Below are 15,481 nucleotides of genomic sequence, written 5' to 3' on the forward strand. Positions count from 1 at the left end.
ATATATATATATATATATATATATATATATATATATATAGGAACCTCGATCTTCTCACTTTTATTTACTTTAAGAGATTATTTCGGATTTGGCTGGTTGTTACTTAATCCACACTGGTTTTCTATTTATTAATTCCAATTAACAAATAGAAGCCAAGCTTAATTTTATTTTCACAATGATAGCTAAAACTATGAATAAAGGAAACTCCCAGAACCTTGACTAATCTTATTAATTTGATGTAATATAAACGACTAAACAATCGCGCGGCGTTTCTTCTCCATTCACTCCAGAATTTATATCTAATAAAACTGATGACAATATTTAATGATAAGTAAAAATAGCAAAGATGTTATTTTTACATTGGATATTTGCTGTAATAATAAGCCGAGTGACGAACTACCTTAATTATCACTGATCTCAGTTTCCATAACTCACCACGATTCCTCGCAGACGATATTCTACTGTTGCTCTGACAACCATTGTCAAATTGGAAGTTTTTTCTACCGCTTTGGTGTTAAGCTTCTTTGGGAATACTTTAAAATTTCATTTAAAAAATAGATCCAAGAAAAATAATTAAGAAAAAATATCGAATGTTACCCGAATTGGGTCTCCCTGTCCACCCCACAAAAAAGAAAAAAAGAATAAAAACTAAGTCCTAAATCTACCTATACTATTGATATCGAATATGCTACACCTCAGTCTGATTTACTGGCATTCCTTTTAAATAGAACTCAGATTCTTTTCGTTGCGTATTGGTTTTATAATTTTATTATTAAATACTTTTAGGGAAGAGTACCAAGTGTTTTTGTTTTGTTTCTAGCTCGATCAACCCTTTTATTTGGCCCTGCCCTACCTTTTTACAGAGATGTGAACACTAGTGGATCAGTAATATAAAGCATGATCTCCTGAGTCCTTGATATTCTCTTAATATTGACCACATAAAAACATTATTTTTTCTACAGTAACTTATACAAAACTTCCTGATACATTCCATTAACCAAATATGGTAGGTGTCGAGAATATTACATTATAAAATCAGTCGACAAAGAAAAGCAAACTATTTATCTTGATAATGATTCTAAACGGGAAATTCCTTTTGTTATTTCTTTCCATAGAATACGGTCGTAAATCCACAAACAGTTCACTATAAAGTAGTTTTTTGTACATTTATCTAAATATGACTTGTTGAACTCATTGGTTTCACTTTACTCTTTCTTCGTTCGCAGTTTTATTTCCTTAAAACAGTTGGCACTATTGAATAGTATTATTCAACACAAACATATTCCTGTAAGGTATCCAAGATGAGAATGGAATTATAACAGAAGAATGTGTTGCTTATAACTTGTCTATAAGTAAACTAATTAGAAAGAATTCAGATAAAAAAAAAAAGAAAACACGTGTGTTCATGTACTCCACTCTGTGTATCGAGAGATAAGAGCGTCTCAAGACTTCTTGTCTACTTTCTTTAACAGTAGTGTTGTCGAGGGCTTTCTTTATATTTCTTCAAGGAATTTTATTTATTTATTTTATATTTATCTTTGCCCAACATAAAGCTTCCGTCGAACATGTTTCACAAGTGTTAGTGAATTGATGAAGTCGAGGCTATTTCAACTACATTCTTGACTAACAAATTCTTATTTACAAATGGTAAATCTAAAAGTAGCAACACTGGATGTTTTATAAATAATCTGATTGGTATAAAGTTTCCTTAAACATAAGTAGTGTGATGTTTCATAGAATACAATTCAATTCACATTAAAAGTACTTTTAGCTATCCTGTTCCGCACATCACTGAAGTTGGCCGAATGAATCCTCCACTAATTTATCAGTGCAAGCAGTTACTAAAGTCTATATTACTGTTCAAACCGCTTATTTTTCATATGTTGGTTGCTGTTTCATGTGTATGTTGTGCTCTGTTTTGTGACTTTTGTTAGCCTTAGGAAACTGGTAATAGTGATACTGTTCAGTTTCAATTTTTGTAGATTGACATTTGTTTAGTAACACACACATATCAAGGTTGGTTAGTGAATGGAAACTGGTGCATCGGGTAGGCCGAGGCAAAGGTGATACGTAGTCTTTGTTGACAAAAACAGAAGCCGACGTTTATTTATAAAAGGCTGCAAAGAGATAGTGCGTACCCGTGATTGTTGTCAATCAACCACAGTCAAATTAGCTTTATTAGGGTGGGGCAATATATAGCTAAAGCTATCCAGAATTAAAATATTTTCCAGTCCTGAAATGAAAGCATAGGTTTTAGGATGTTGGTTTGGCAATATCATTGTTGTAATGGTCACCACGAGAACTTTCGAAATTGGTATATATAGCATTTGTTACAAGTGTAAGTTTTAGCTATGTCCCTGCCTAGGACGGCGTTTTTGTGCAGAAAGTAAAGGAGGTATGAAGGTTGGTACTTTTTGTTTAGAAGCATGTGCGATTTAAAGTTAATACATTCTTTGTAGGGGAGAATTAAAGTTGATGGAATAAATATTGTAAGTTTGGGAAAGAGTCCAAGAAGTTCAGTTGCCGTGAGAAGTGAAGAATCTAATATTTCAGGCCCTGCCCTTTAGTTTATGAATTTTCTCTTCATGACAGTTGAATACTTCAGCGAACTCTCCTGCAACCAGTTATGACTGATGTTGATCATCACCAGTTTCTTTGGATTATGAATTTTACTCTGATTAATTCCAATTTATTACTAATATATATTTCATTAATACTGGCAAAGAAGTGAAATTGAACATGACAGGATTACTGTATTATTTTTTGGGGTGTACCAACTCGCTGCTTTTCAGGTTATTAATAAGCATAAGGCTTAGTCAATTGGTTTAAACCAAGGGTCCCCAAACCTTTTAGACCATCGACCCCTTCATGAGATCTTTGACCCCTCATCGACCCCCAGGCATGTACAAGAAAATAAATAAATAAATAATAATAACGATTAAGTAGATGTGCAGTTTCAGGCATTTATCGACCCTCAGCAGTTGATATTGACCACTTTGGAGATCCCTCGTTTAAACAGTGTATATTACCAGAATTCATCATTGTCATCATCATCGTTTAACGTCCGCTTTCCATGCTAGCATGGGTTGGACGATTTGACTGAGGACTGGTGGACCAGGTGGCTACACCAGGCTCCAATCTGATTTGGCAGAGTTTCTACAGCTGGATGCCCTTCCTAGCGCCAACCACTCCGAGAGTGTAGTGGGTGCTTTTACATGCCACCGGCATGAAGGTCAGTCAGACGGTACTGGCAACGGCCATGTTCGAAATGGTGTATTTTACGTGCCACCTGCACAAGAGCCAGTCCAGCGGCACTGGCAACGATCTCGCTCGAATGTCTTTCACGTGGCACTGGCACAAGTGCCAGGAAGGCGACGTTGGTAACGATCACACTCAAATGGTGCTATTTACGTGCCACCGGCACGGAAGCCAGACAGCTGGTGCTCTGGCAACGATCGCGCTTGGACGGTGCTCTTAGTGCTCCACTGGTACAGGTACCATCACAATGATGTTCTTAATTTCCTGAAGAATTAAAGGCATCCAATCTGCTGACACTCTACTGACTACTACTACTGTCCATCCTGTGATTCATTGAGTTCTCACATTGATACAAAGTTAATAAATTGTAAGGAAAGGGTTATATTTGTTTGATTTAATCTCAGAATATGCCTGATCTGATCTTGACTGAATTTAAATTCCAATGTTACCCTTTAGCATTCAAACTTGCCCAAATAATGCATCTGTTTTATGTTCAAACCAGGCAGATCTGGTTTCTTACACCACCCTTCAATATCATTCTAAAAATAACAGTTACATCATTAAAATCTCAAAGACACAAGATAATGCATGGTTAATTCAAAACAGTGTGAATAAATAAGCATTACTTTTGACAGAATAATATGAATGCTTAGAGTTCAAAAGAATTTATCATTAAATACTTTCTGATTTGATATTCTACCATTTTAATCAAGAATTGGTTCATTAATAATTTAATAATTTTCTTTCAAAGCAAGAATTAAAAAAAAACAAAAAAAAAACAGGAGGAGTGGCTGTGTGGTAAGTAGCTTGCTTACCAACCACATGGTTCCGGGTTCATTCCCACTGTGTGGCACCTTGGATAAGTGTCTTCTACTATAGCCTCGGGCCGACCAAAGCCTTGTGAGTGGATTTGGTAGACGGAAACTGAAAGAAGCCCGTCGTATATATGTATATATATATATATATATATATATATATATATATATATGTATGTATGTGTGTATATGTTTGTGTCTATGTTTGTCCTCCCAGCATCGTTTGACAACCGATGGTGGTGTGTTTACGTCCCCGTAACTTAGCGGTTCGGCAAGAGAGACCGATAAAATAAGTACTAGGCTTCCAAAGAATAAGTCCTGGGGTCGATTTGCTTGACTAAAAGGCGGTGCTCCAGCATGGCCGCAGTCAAATGACTGAAACAAGTAAAAGAGTAAAGAGCACTAAGTAAAACCAATCAAAAGGAAGAAAGAAATCTTTCCATTTTTCATCCTGTTGTTTAATCCCAGATCTGTTGTGGTCAATTATATAATCAAAGTTTCTTGTGATGTGCTGGATAACATTATCTGATGTATAATAAAAAAAAATTAAAAAAAGAGTGGCTGTCAGATGAACACTTCAGGCATGAGTGATAAAAGTACAGACAATAGAGGAGAATAGGTGTGTTAGAGAATTTGATCTATCAAAGATGTACACTTGACACTACTTCTATCTATCTATCTATCTATCTATCCAACCAGCTACACATGCATATATACAGGCATACAAGTGCATACATATACCCTAAAGAGATAGGCCTATATATGCTTGGCATCCACTACACTCTTGAGGTGGTTGGCATTAGGAAGGGCATCCAGCTATAGAAACCAAGCCAAGAATGGGGCCTGATACAGCTCTCTGGCTCACCAGTTCCAGTCAACCCATCTAATCTATTCCAGCATGAAAAATAGATGCTAATTCATGATGATGATGATTAATTTTAACATCTGTGCTAAACTTTCTGTTTCCCTACTGGAAAAGTAAAACTGCAGACTAAGTGATCAACAATTTCTACAAAACTTGCTAAGCCATTAACAAAATATTTTGATAGAGTATATGGAAGTACTGAGACTTTGTTTTATGTTATTTCAAAAGTTTGAAGTCAAAATTGGGGTGTGTCTTTAAGGCTGGACTGCTTTAATGAAGTAATACTGTAGACGTGTTATTACTTTGCATTGAATACTCTATTAATCCCATCCACCAAAAAAAACTTAGCTTTCCTTCCTCAAAGAAATGAAGTACTTTTCACCATATTCTTTTGTCATATTTCTAGTAACACTGCCTTTGTGTTTAAATAAATTTTAAAAATAATTTATTATGATATAGTTTTGATTCAATTATGGGCATTATCTCTAAATGTTTTTAAGATACAGAACTCTGCTTTGTATCTTACAAACAGAAGCAAGTTGCTGTAGAGAATTTTTTAAAATTAACACAGTTAAAAGTTTTCTAATGTTTTATTTACAGTGAATTATTAACTTGGGATATGATAACAGAAAATAATACCTCCTGTTGCTTATTTATTATATAGCTATTTGTATAGTGAAAGAATTGCAAACATAATTGATAGGGAAATGTGTAAATAAGCTAATACCATCTGTTACTAAAATCATCTGTAAAAAAAAAGGAAACTAATTTTAAGATTATTGATGTAGGCTGAAGGTATTATTTTTTTAGAAAAGATATTCTAATTTTCATTATCTTAGTAGTTGACTTGACTGGTTAGGAGAGAAATCTATGTATTAAATATTTCAACTTCACTGCACAATTGAAACTACTCTTTGATGAAACTTTCTATAGTGTAATTGCTTCAGTTAATTTATAACCCAAACATTAAAGCTAGTGAAGTAGTTTCTAAATAGTTGATTGGCTCATTTAACCCAACATGGGCAGGTGGGGTCCCTTGAGACCCCAGAAAATTTTAAAGGTTATGCAACTTTTACATTTTTTATTTAAAGGATTTTATATCTCATGACTTTTATTGTCAATAGTTTATGCATGTACGTACAAATTTTGAGTTAAAAATTTCCAGTCAGTTGGATGTTATAGCATAAAATATGGTCACTGGGGTCCAACTGGACCCCATTGGCCTTCTGTGAAATTTTTTTTTCTGATATTCTGATGGACTATAAGTCAATTTTCTTCGTATTTGCACCGGTATGAATCAATATACTAAATAATTTTATTTTATTTTATATTTAGTGCTATATGTATAGTTTATAAAACTATAAAGAGTGTTAATTTCTTTCAATAAAGGTTTTTTTTTCAGTCAATAAATTATATTTTAATTCCCCTCCATTAAATGATAATAATTACAAATATATACCTATAAGGTGCTAAATTTCTTGTTCTGTATCCTGCACTCACACATATATACAAGATTAAAAATATTTCTTTATGGATAGTGCAGAAATGTGCAAAAATAAAACGGGGGTCCCTCGGGATCCCAGTGGCTTTTTGTGTAATTCCAACTCTGCCAGCCCATGAAGAGTTAATCAATCATGTAGCAATCTCCCTCAATAAGTTACCAGTTTAAGATTAAGACTGTTTAAGTTATTAACTTTATAACAGGCTCATAATAAAGAATGACTTGTAATGAATAGACTGCTGTATTCAATTGAGAATTTTCCTATAATCTATATGTCTAACAGATCCTGGTGTCTGTATCACTAGGTTACTATTAAACATTTAGAGTAGGCTGGTGTTACTTAACAAGAAGAGCAATATATCTTGCTTGAATGGTCTGTGACAACAAAATGGCCTTTGACATCAAAACTCCATGAAGACTTTTTCTGGATGTATCAAATCATTAATCTGTTGTCATTGTTGTGTAGCCTTGGTGAGTGGACATCTGTGATACAACCAATCAATCGGCATTTATTATATTACATAGTCATTCTGTCTTTATTGTGAGAATACACTGTTCTAAGACACATGTTGTCTTTATTTTAAAGATGGTAGAGAATATTTTTTTTTTGAGGATATAGAACAAGTCATATGATTATAGAAAAGTTTTCTGAAGTGGATTCATGCAGAATGGCTGAATGAACAGGTAAAAAGAAGCTAAAACTCCCTATTTCATTAAAAACTGTTCTATTTTTGTCTATTATTTCAATGAAAATAACTCCTCTTTTCATAGAGTTTTTGTAACCATGAATGCTTTAAAGATTTGCATGACAATTTCCAAATGCCAAAATAACGGTCCAACAGTTATAGCAACCAAGACTGTGAGTATTCTAGGCATTTTAAAGATTTAATATTCTACTTAAAGAGGATGATAAGCCGGTAGAATATTAAAGAGGGTGACGAGTGCACCAGGAATAATGCTTAGTGGCATTTGGTCCATCTTTTACGTTCTGAGTTCAAATTTTGCTGAGGTCTGCTTTGTCTTTCATCCTTTTAAGGTAGATAAAATAAGTACCAGCTGAACACTGGGGTCAATGTTATTGACTTACTTCTTCCTCTGAACTTGCTGGCCTTGTGTCAAAATTTGAAACCAGTATTCTACTTAAAGAATCTTGTATTATCATGCAACAAAAACTGTTTCATATTTGTTCTCTAGCAATAATTGTTCAGTACTCTCTTTTTATTTTATTATCATGTCGTTATAACATCCACTCTTCCATTCTTGCACAAGTCAGATGGAATTCATTGAGGCAGATTTTCTATGGCTGGATGCAAACATTTTCATAGAAGATTGGTAACAAATGATACAACTTATATCACAGTGACAATCATTTATGTGTACCTTTCCTTCATTGGACACTAAACTTGGCTTGCGAAGACCTGTTCGGGCAACTGTACCAGTAGAGCGCTAAGAGCACCGTCCGAGTGTGATCATTGACAGAGCAGCTGTCTGGCTTCCATGCCAGTGGGACATAAATAGCACCATTTGAGCGTGATCGTTACCAGCGTCGCCCTACTGGCACTTGTGCCGGTGGCACGTGAAAAAACATTTGAGCGAGATCGTTGCCAGTACCGCTGGACTGGCTCCTGTGCAGGTAAAATACACCATTTTGAGCATGGCCGTTGCCAGTACCGCCTGACTGGCCTTCGTGCCAGTGGCACGTAAAAGCACCCACTACACTCTTGGAGTGGTTGGCATTAGGAATGGCATCCAGCTGTAGAAACTCTGCCAAATCAGATTGGAGCCTGGTATAGCCATCTAGTTCGCCAGTCCTCAGTCAAATCGTCCAACCCATGCTAGCATGGAAGGCGGACGTTAAACGATGATGATGACAATGTCAAGACAAGGAGGCACACACATACACAGAGGACTTCTTTCAGTTTCTATCTACCAAATTCACTTGCAAGGCTTTGGTTAGTCCAGGGCTATAATAGGAGACATTTTCCCTGAGTACCATTCAGTGGGACTGAACCTGAAACCATATGGTTAGAAGGCAAACTTCTTAACTACACAGCTATGCCTGCATCTAGCTGTATTTAATAGATTTGCAAACAATAGGAGAATACTGATATTGTATCATCTGGGTGCATAAGGAAAATAGCAGTAAATAATTTGCAATATCCTGCCACTTATATTGTGGCATTTGAACCTTAAGGGTATGCTCTGGCACTTGCCACCATCTATATCTCTCGCTTCCTTGACTCAACCATCCCATTTATTTTCTGATCCCTGTTCCTTGTAGGTATGCCCGGCATTTTGCCACCATCTCTATCCTGCTGTCTTCCACTCTCTCTCCTCCTGCACTTCCCTCAGGTTGGGTAACTGTATTTCCTTTGCAGTAGCACACCTGTTTCTGTCTTCATTCCTGATCTTCCTCTCTCCAGCCAGGTAACCTTGAACTTCCTCTACAGCAAGACACCTGTATCTGTCTCACTATAACCTTTTCATCATCCAACACAGAATGACCTCCAATGCCTCCGCCCCTCTTGAAAGTTTTTTCTTTTTTTTTTTTTGTCTTGCAAGTACTTGGTGATCCTGTCAGTGCAGGTGTCACTTAAAAGCACCCAGTCCACACTGTAAAGTGATTGGTGTTTGGAAGGGCATCCAGCTGTAAAAACCTTGCCAAAACTGACCTCATCTGTGCTTGTGCCATGTAAAAAGCACTACTCACCTCACCTCGCCTGTGCTTGTGCCACAAAAAAGCACCAAGTCCACTTTGCCGAGTGGTTGGTGTTAGGAAGGGCATCCAGCTGTAAAAATCCTGCCAAAACAGTCACAGAAGTCTAGTGCAGGCTTCAGCCTGGCCAGCTCTTGTGAAACTGTCCCACCCATGCTAGCATGGAAGGCAGATGTTAAACGATGATCATGATTTTCTTTATTTTATTTAAAGAATATTATACTGTCATCAAAACCTTTGAAAGCAAATTAATACCCCCCAGAGTTGCTACAAATCCTCACACTCATTGATGATCCCTCTTGACAATCTCACATTCATAACATGGCAAAAACTGTATCCCAAATACTAGCCTTCCTCTTCAAGACCCAAAAATACTTTGGTTCCAACAGTTACAGACTCTCTACAAAGCTAAAGTGATACTCATATTAGAAAACTGTTCCCACATGCAGGATGTTGCTGTAGCTGTGTGCATGAATATTTTCAATCCCATTTGATGGATTGACTTAGAGTTACCAGTATACTTTTAATCTTTAACCTGCAGCAGCCATGCTGTCTCATCTCACTGCCTTTTTTACCATTACTATATTGGCCTCTACTCCTCTGAGCTAGTTGGCTCTGTATTGCTTCCACCCAAGTCCACCTTTATCTAAACTATGGATAAAGCTGGTCTAACCATATCCTGAGGCCCCTTTTGAGATTATAGAAGTTCCTGCTCTTCATTTAATTTTTTCAGTATTTGCTTTTACTATTATTTTTTTCATTTCTTGTTGACATATTGCAGAGGACACACCTGAATTTACTGCAAGGGAGTGAATTGTTTTTTGTGGTCCATTTTAAATGAGCCATTAGTCTCTTCTCAATCACTGTGCTCTTTCTTGGGAGTCATATTCGAGGTTTGCTCATTTTACCAAACCAACAGTTTATTAAAGAAAACAACACTTGTTACTTCTCTTTAATCATCCAATGAGGGAGCCTTTATGTGGTTGCTTAACTTTCTTGAAATAGCAGCCAATTGAAATATACCATTTTACGAAAAGAAAAGCACGTTGGATAATCTTGTCCTGTAATCTATTCAAACTCAAAATAGACAAAAAGGAATACTACTCCATTGTTTTGAAAATCTCCATCATCCTCAGTAGAAGCTGATAATAAAACAATTCAGTTTGCAAGCTTAACTATGTTGCGTGAATTACACTTTATCAAATGAATCTATCCTTATGCAAATAACCTGAGTGCATACACATGTATTTGTAAAGTATATGTAATTCATAAAGAGCTCCTCTAGTTAAGAAGCCTGACATAGGATTGGTATCAATGTAGTTGTTTTATTTATGCTGTATTTGGTTAGCATTTCAAGAGAAGCAGTTTGGTATGAAAAACTATCTTTTGCCAAACTAATTTCTGTCCTGTAAATTTGTATATGTCTTTTACAGACATTGTTAATATAAATAGAAAGTCTATAAAAATTCAATATTTGAGTGAATGAGCAACTTGCTGTTGTTAGTCAGCTATTTTGGTCCTCTCTGAAGTCATTCTAGGCAAGTTGAATAAAAGTACTCAATGCTGCAAACACTCTGCTTGCTTTTGCCTCTTGTGTAGTTCTTTACCAATTGCACTGACATCACATGCTAAGAATAATATTGTTTTCTTTTATCATGACATGTGCATGCGTGCACACACACATGCATTGCAATTAACCTACAATCTTTCAAACAATGACAAGTCTGCCATGAACCCTGTTATATGATAAAATCTACTACAATTTCATTCCAATTGTTATAATCACTGCAAAAATAACTTGATTTGTGGTATACTTTATGAAGCACTGTTAGTCTTTTTTTTTATAATTTGTTATTGCCCTAAAATTTCAACTTTACTTAACTAACCTTGTTTATAAGTACTTTGGAACTTTTCATTATGTTTCTCACATATATATGTATGTATATATATGCATGTTTGTATTGTGCGTGTGTGTGAAAGTATGTGGCCTTGTGATTAGAGTGTTGGTCTCACAATTGTACAGTCATTGGTTTGGTTCCTGGACTGAAATAAATACCAGCGGCATGTCATATCCTGGATGTTTTACTGGGTTAAGAGATTAAAGGTCTGAGGATGTCATTACTTCAGAAAGACTTAAAACAATTAGTGAAAACATGGTACATGTCACCAAACCATCCCCATTTGTTAAGGTGTGGCTGTGTGGTTAAGAGGTTTCCTTCCCATCAACATGATTTCAGGTTCAGTCCTACTGTGTAGAACTTTGGGCAAATGGTTTCTGGTATAGCTCTGGGATGACCAAAACCTTCTGAGTGAATTTGATAGACAGAAACTGAAAGAAGTTCATTGTATATATGTATATGCGCGTATTATTATAGCTTATGTATGTTTTCCATGCGGGCATGGGTTGGACAGTTTGATCAGAGCTAGCAAGCTGGAGAGCTGTATCAAACCAAGTTCTACTATGATTTGGCTTGGTTTCTACAGCTGGATACTTTGCAGAGTGTGCTGAGTGCTTTTTACATGGCACAAGCACAAATGCATTTTACATGGCTTTTTACACACACACACACACACACACCATCATAAACATTTAATGTCGACATAGGTTGAATGGCTTGACAGGAATTGGCAAGGCCTGGGGCTACACCAGGTTCCATAGTCTGTTTTGGCTTGTCTTCTATGGTTTGATGCCCTTCCTAATACCAACCACTCTACAGTAAGTACTGGCTGCTTTTTACATGGCACCATCACTAGTGCTTTTTAAAGTGGAATCGACACAAGTGCTTTTTATGTGCCACCAACACCCACACTAATACTTTTTATGTGGCACCTTTGTTTTAGGATCTCAATTCTGTTTTGGTGGTGGGTGGCTTTTCTTGAGTATAGCATTATGTCGCATGGTGGATAGAAAAAGTTCAAATCAGGCAGACTACAATTAACACATACAGGTTTAGTTACGATAGAATAAGGATTGTCCAAACTGAAATATATATTGATATATTAGAGATATGAAAATACATGAATACTAAAAATATACATGAACATATAGGTATATAGATATATAAAAATACTAATAATAGAATATAAATAAAAATAATTGTAGAATATAGATAACAAATGTTTTTAAAAAAATTTTAGATATAGGCATCAACAAGAGATTTGGGTTATATCATCATCATCATCATCATTGTTTAACATCCGCTTTCCATGCTAGCATGGGTTGGACGATTTGACTGAGGACTGGTGAACCAGATGGCAACACCAGGCTCCAATCTGATTTGGCAGAGTTTCTACAGCTGGATGCCCTTCCTAACGCCAACCACTCAGAGAGTGTAGTGGGTGCTTTTTACATGTCACCCGCACGAAGGTCAGTCAGGCGGTACTGGCAACGGCCACGCTCAAAATGGTGTATTTTATGTGCCACCCGCACAAGAGCCAGTCCAGGGGCACTGGCAACTATCTCGCTCAAAAATCCTACGAAGGCCAGTCAGGCGGTACTGGCAACGTCCACACTCAAAATGGTGTATTTTATGTGCCACCCACACAAGAGCCAGTCCAGGGGCACTGGCAACGATCTCGCTCGAAAATCCTTACATATGTTACGGGCACAAGTGCCAGAAAGGCGACCCCGATTTTGCTATTCGCTTGCCCCAATAAGTTTTCGCAAGCTGAGTTTTGTGTCCAATGAAGGAGACGACGTTGGCACGGGTGCCAGTCGTCGAATTTAGTTCGATTTCACTTGCCTCAACAAGTCTTCGCAAGCGGAGTTTAGTGTCCAATGTAGGAAAGGTATGCATGAGTGGGCTGGCTACACTCCTGGCAGAGGCCTTGGATTTAGGTCTCACTTGGCTTGCCGGGTCTTCTCACGCACAGCACATTTCCAAAGGTCTCAGTCAGAAGTCATCGCCTCGGTGAGGCCCAATGTTCGAAGGTCTTGCCTCTCCACCTCAGCCCAAGTCTTCCTGGGCCTACCTCTTCCACAGGTTCCCTCAACTGTTAGGGTGTGGCACTTTTTCACGCAGCTATCCTCGTCCATTCTCACCACATGTCCATACCAGCGCAATCGCCTCTCTTGCACACCACAACTGATGCTTCTTATGTTCAGCTTTTCTCTCAAGATGTTAGAAAAAATAGTGTTCCGACAATTGTTTCTGGAGCTCATTCATCCGAATTACAGTTGAATCTTAAGATTCATTTCCAGAGAATGCCTCTTCATCAGGGAAAAAGAAAAATGATGTTTATTCTAGATATGCATTCAGTTCTTTACAAAGGTATGAGAAAATTGGATGCTTTTATAGAAGAGTGTAAATTATGGAAGTTTTTACGAGGGCTGATGGGAGTAAAATTAGATTGCTTACTTTCTTTCTTAAAATTTATATTTGTATTGGCAATATATTGCTGTGCAACAGAAATTAATACTAAGTAGGTTCAAATTTAAATCGTCTCATGGAAGTTGAGTAGTATCTGTGGTTGCACAAATGAATAGCGTCAGAAAATTTATTTAAAACAGTGGAATTTAATTACGTGAAGGATAATGTATGATTCTTTTATACACATTCGACATCTGCCAGTAATCGTATTGTATGGTGGGGCCTCATCTATTATTGACCAAGATAATGTATAATTAATGTAATTTTAAGTTGTGTATATATCTGGCTAGCGCTGTTGAATTTATGTTTTAACTTATCAAAAGAATTTACATGTGTTCTATATTGTTTCTTGAAGTCTTTAGTGCTTCCTATGTATACTATATCATATTTTGAATTTTATTAAAAACGTTTATCTATATTCCACTATTATTGTTATCTATATTCTATTATCAGTATGTTTATATATGTATATACCTATATGTCCATGTATATTTTTAGCATTCATATATTTTTATATCTCTAATATATCAGTATATGTTTCAGTTTAGACAATCCTTATTTTATCTTAACTAAACCTGTATATGTATGTGTTAATTGTAGTCTGCCTGATTTTAACTTTTTTTGTTCTATCCACTATACTTTTATTATATATATATATATATATATATATATATATAATAATAATAATAATAATACATGCCAAAACGAATTTCTGTGTCCGTGTGTCACACCTTGACTCCCCACCCCACCCGCTCTCTCACTATTCAATGACACTTCTTCTACTCCTTTTGCTGGGGCATAGATTGTGAGAGCGGTAGTAGATTGACAGTTGAGATTGTAACTGGGTGATAGTAATAGTATGAGCTGTAGCTGTGATAAAGGTGGTATCCTGTGTCATACCTGCAATTTCACCTCCCTCCTCTCCCTCTCTTTCTGCCAGGACAAATGCAACTAGCTTAGCTGCCCACTTACTTACTCTAACATTGGCATATTGATATTCATATTTACTTTTATCTATTTCTATTAATTTTATTTATTTATTTACTTATATCTACAGCACCAGTAATGCTTAAATTTACGATGTCCATAGTGCTTATACTTACAATGCCGCGAACACCTACTCCTACACCTGGTAGGGGCAACAATCTTAACACACTTGAATGATGACAGGTCAAAAGTGAGAACAGGTGTAGCATGTCTATCAAACAAACACAAAAACGTCCTTCTTATTTTCAAACACTGAATAACATCTCCTCTTCCCATGCCTCCTCCCACATTCCTTTCCCAGTTTTTAGGGTTGGCACTGTCAAATTAGGCACGTTGAAAAGTAGGTCTAGTAAGATTGTAGATATGCTTGAATGAAGACATGTTGATGTATGCTGCATACAAGAGGAGAGGAGCTTCAGCCAGGGTCCTCACAGGCAAGGCACATAGGTGTAAAATCTTCTGGGAAGGTAACAGTGATGGAGTAGGGGGTATAGGCATACTCTTTGCAGAGAAATGGGTGGATAAAGTCATAGAGGTAGTCAGGGTATGCAGTAGAGTGCTTGAGCTCAGGCTAGTCCTGCAGAATAGTATAGCTACAATTATCTTTGCCTATGCTGCACAAGTGGGCTTCCTAATGCTCAGAAGAACCACTTTTATGATAACCTTCTACAGGCTACCTCAAAGACGAGTGGCAATGACCTCGTCTTTGTGGCTGGAGATTTTAATGGGCATGTCAGAGGGCAGTCTCGTATCTTCCATGGTGTTCAGGGGGGGGGGGCAGGGAATTGATTCCTGAAACGAAGAGGGAACTAGACTGCTGGAGTGCTGTGATGCAAGCAACCTATTAATCTGCAATGCTGATTTCAGGAAGCCAGATAGCCACCTGATAACCTATCAATCAGGCGATTCTGCAAGCCAGATTGATTTCATCCTCACCAGAGAGCGGGATGCAAGGTTGCTCTTAAATAC

At 36.8% G+C, this 15,481-nt stretch overlaps 1 protein-coding gene across 1 annotated transcript in view; it reads left to right on the top strand.

The window, feature by feature from the left end:
- The window catches only part of LOC106874035 (UDP-galactose transporter senju), a 48,068-nt gene that overhangs the window by 877 nt on the left and 31,710 nt on the right, over positions 1-15,481 (top strand). The gene's annotated exons all lie outside the window — the stretch shown is intronic.

The sequence above is a fragment of the Octopus bimaculoides genome, chromosome 3 (assembly GCF_001194135.2).
Source record: "Octopus bimaculoides isolate UCB-OBI-ISO-001 chromosome 3, ASM119413v2, whole genome shotgun sequence".
Classification (NCBI taxonomy): Eukaryota; Metazoa; Mollusca; class Cephalopoda; order Octopoda; family Octopodidae; genus Octopus; species Octopus bimaculoides.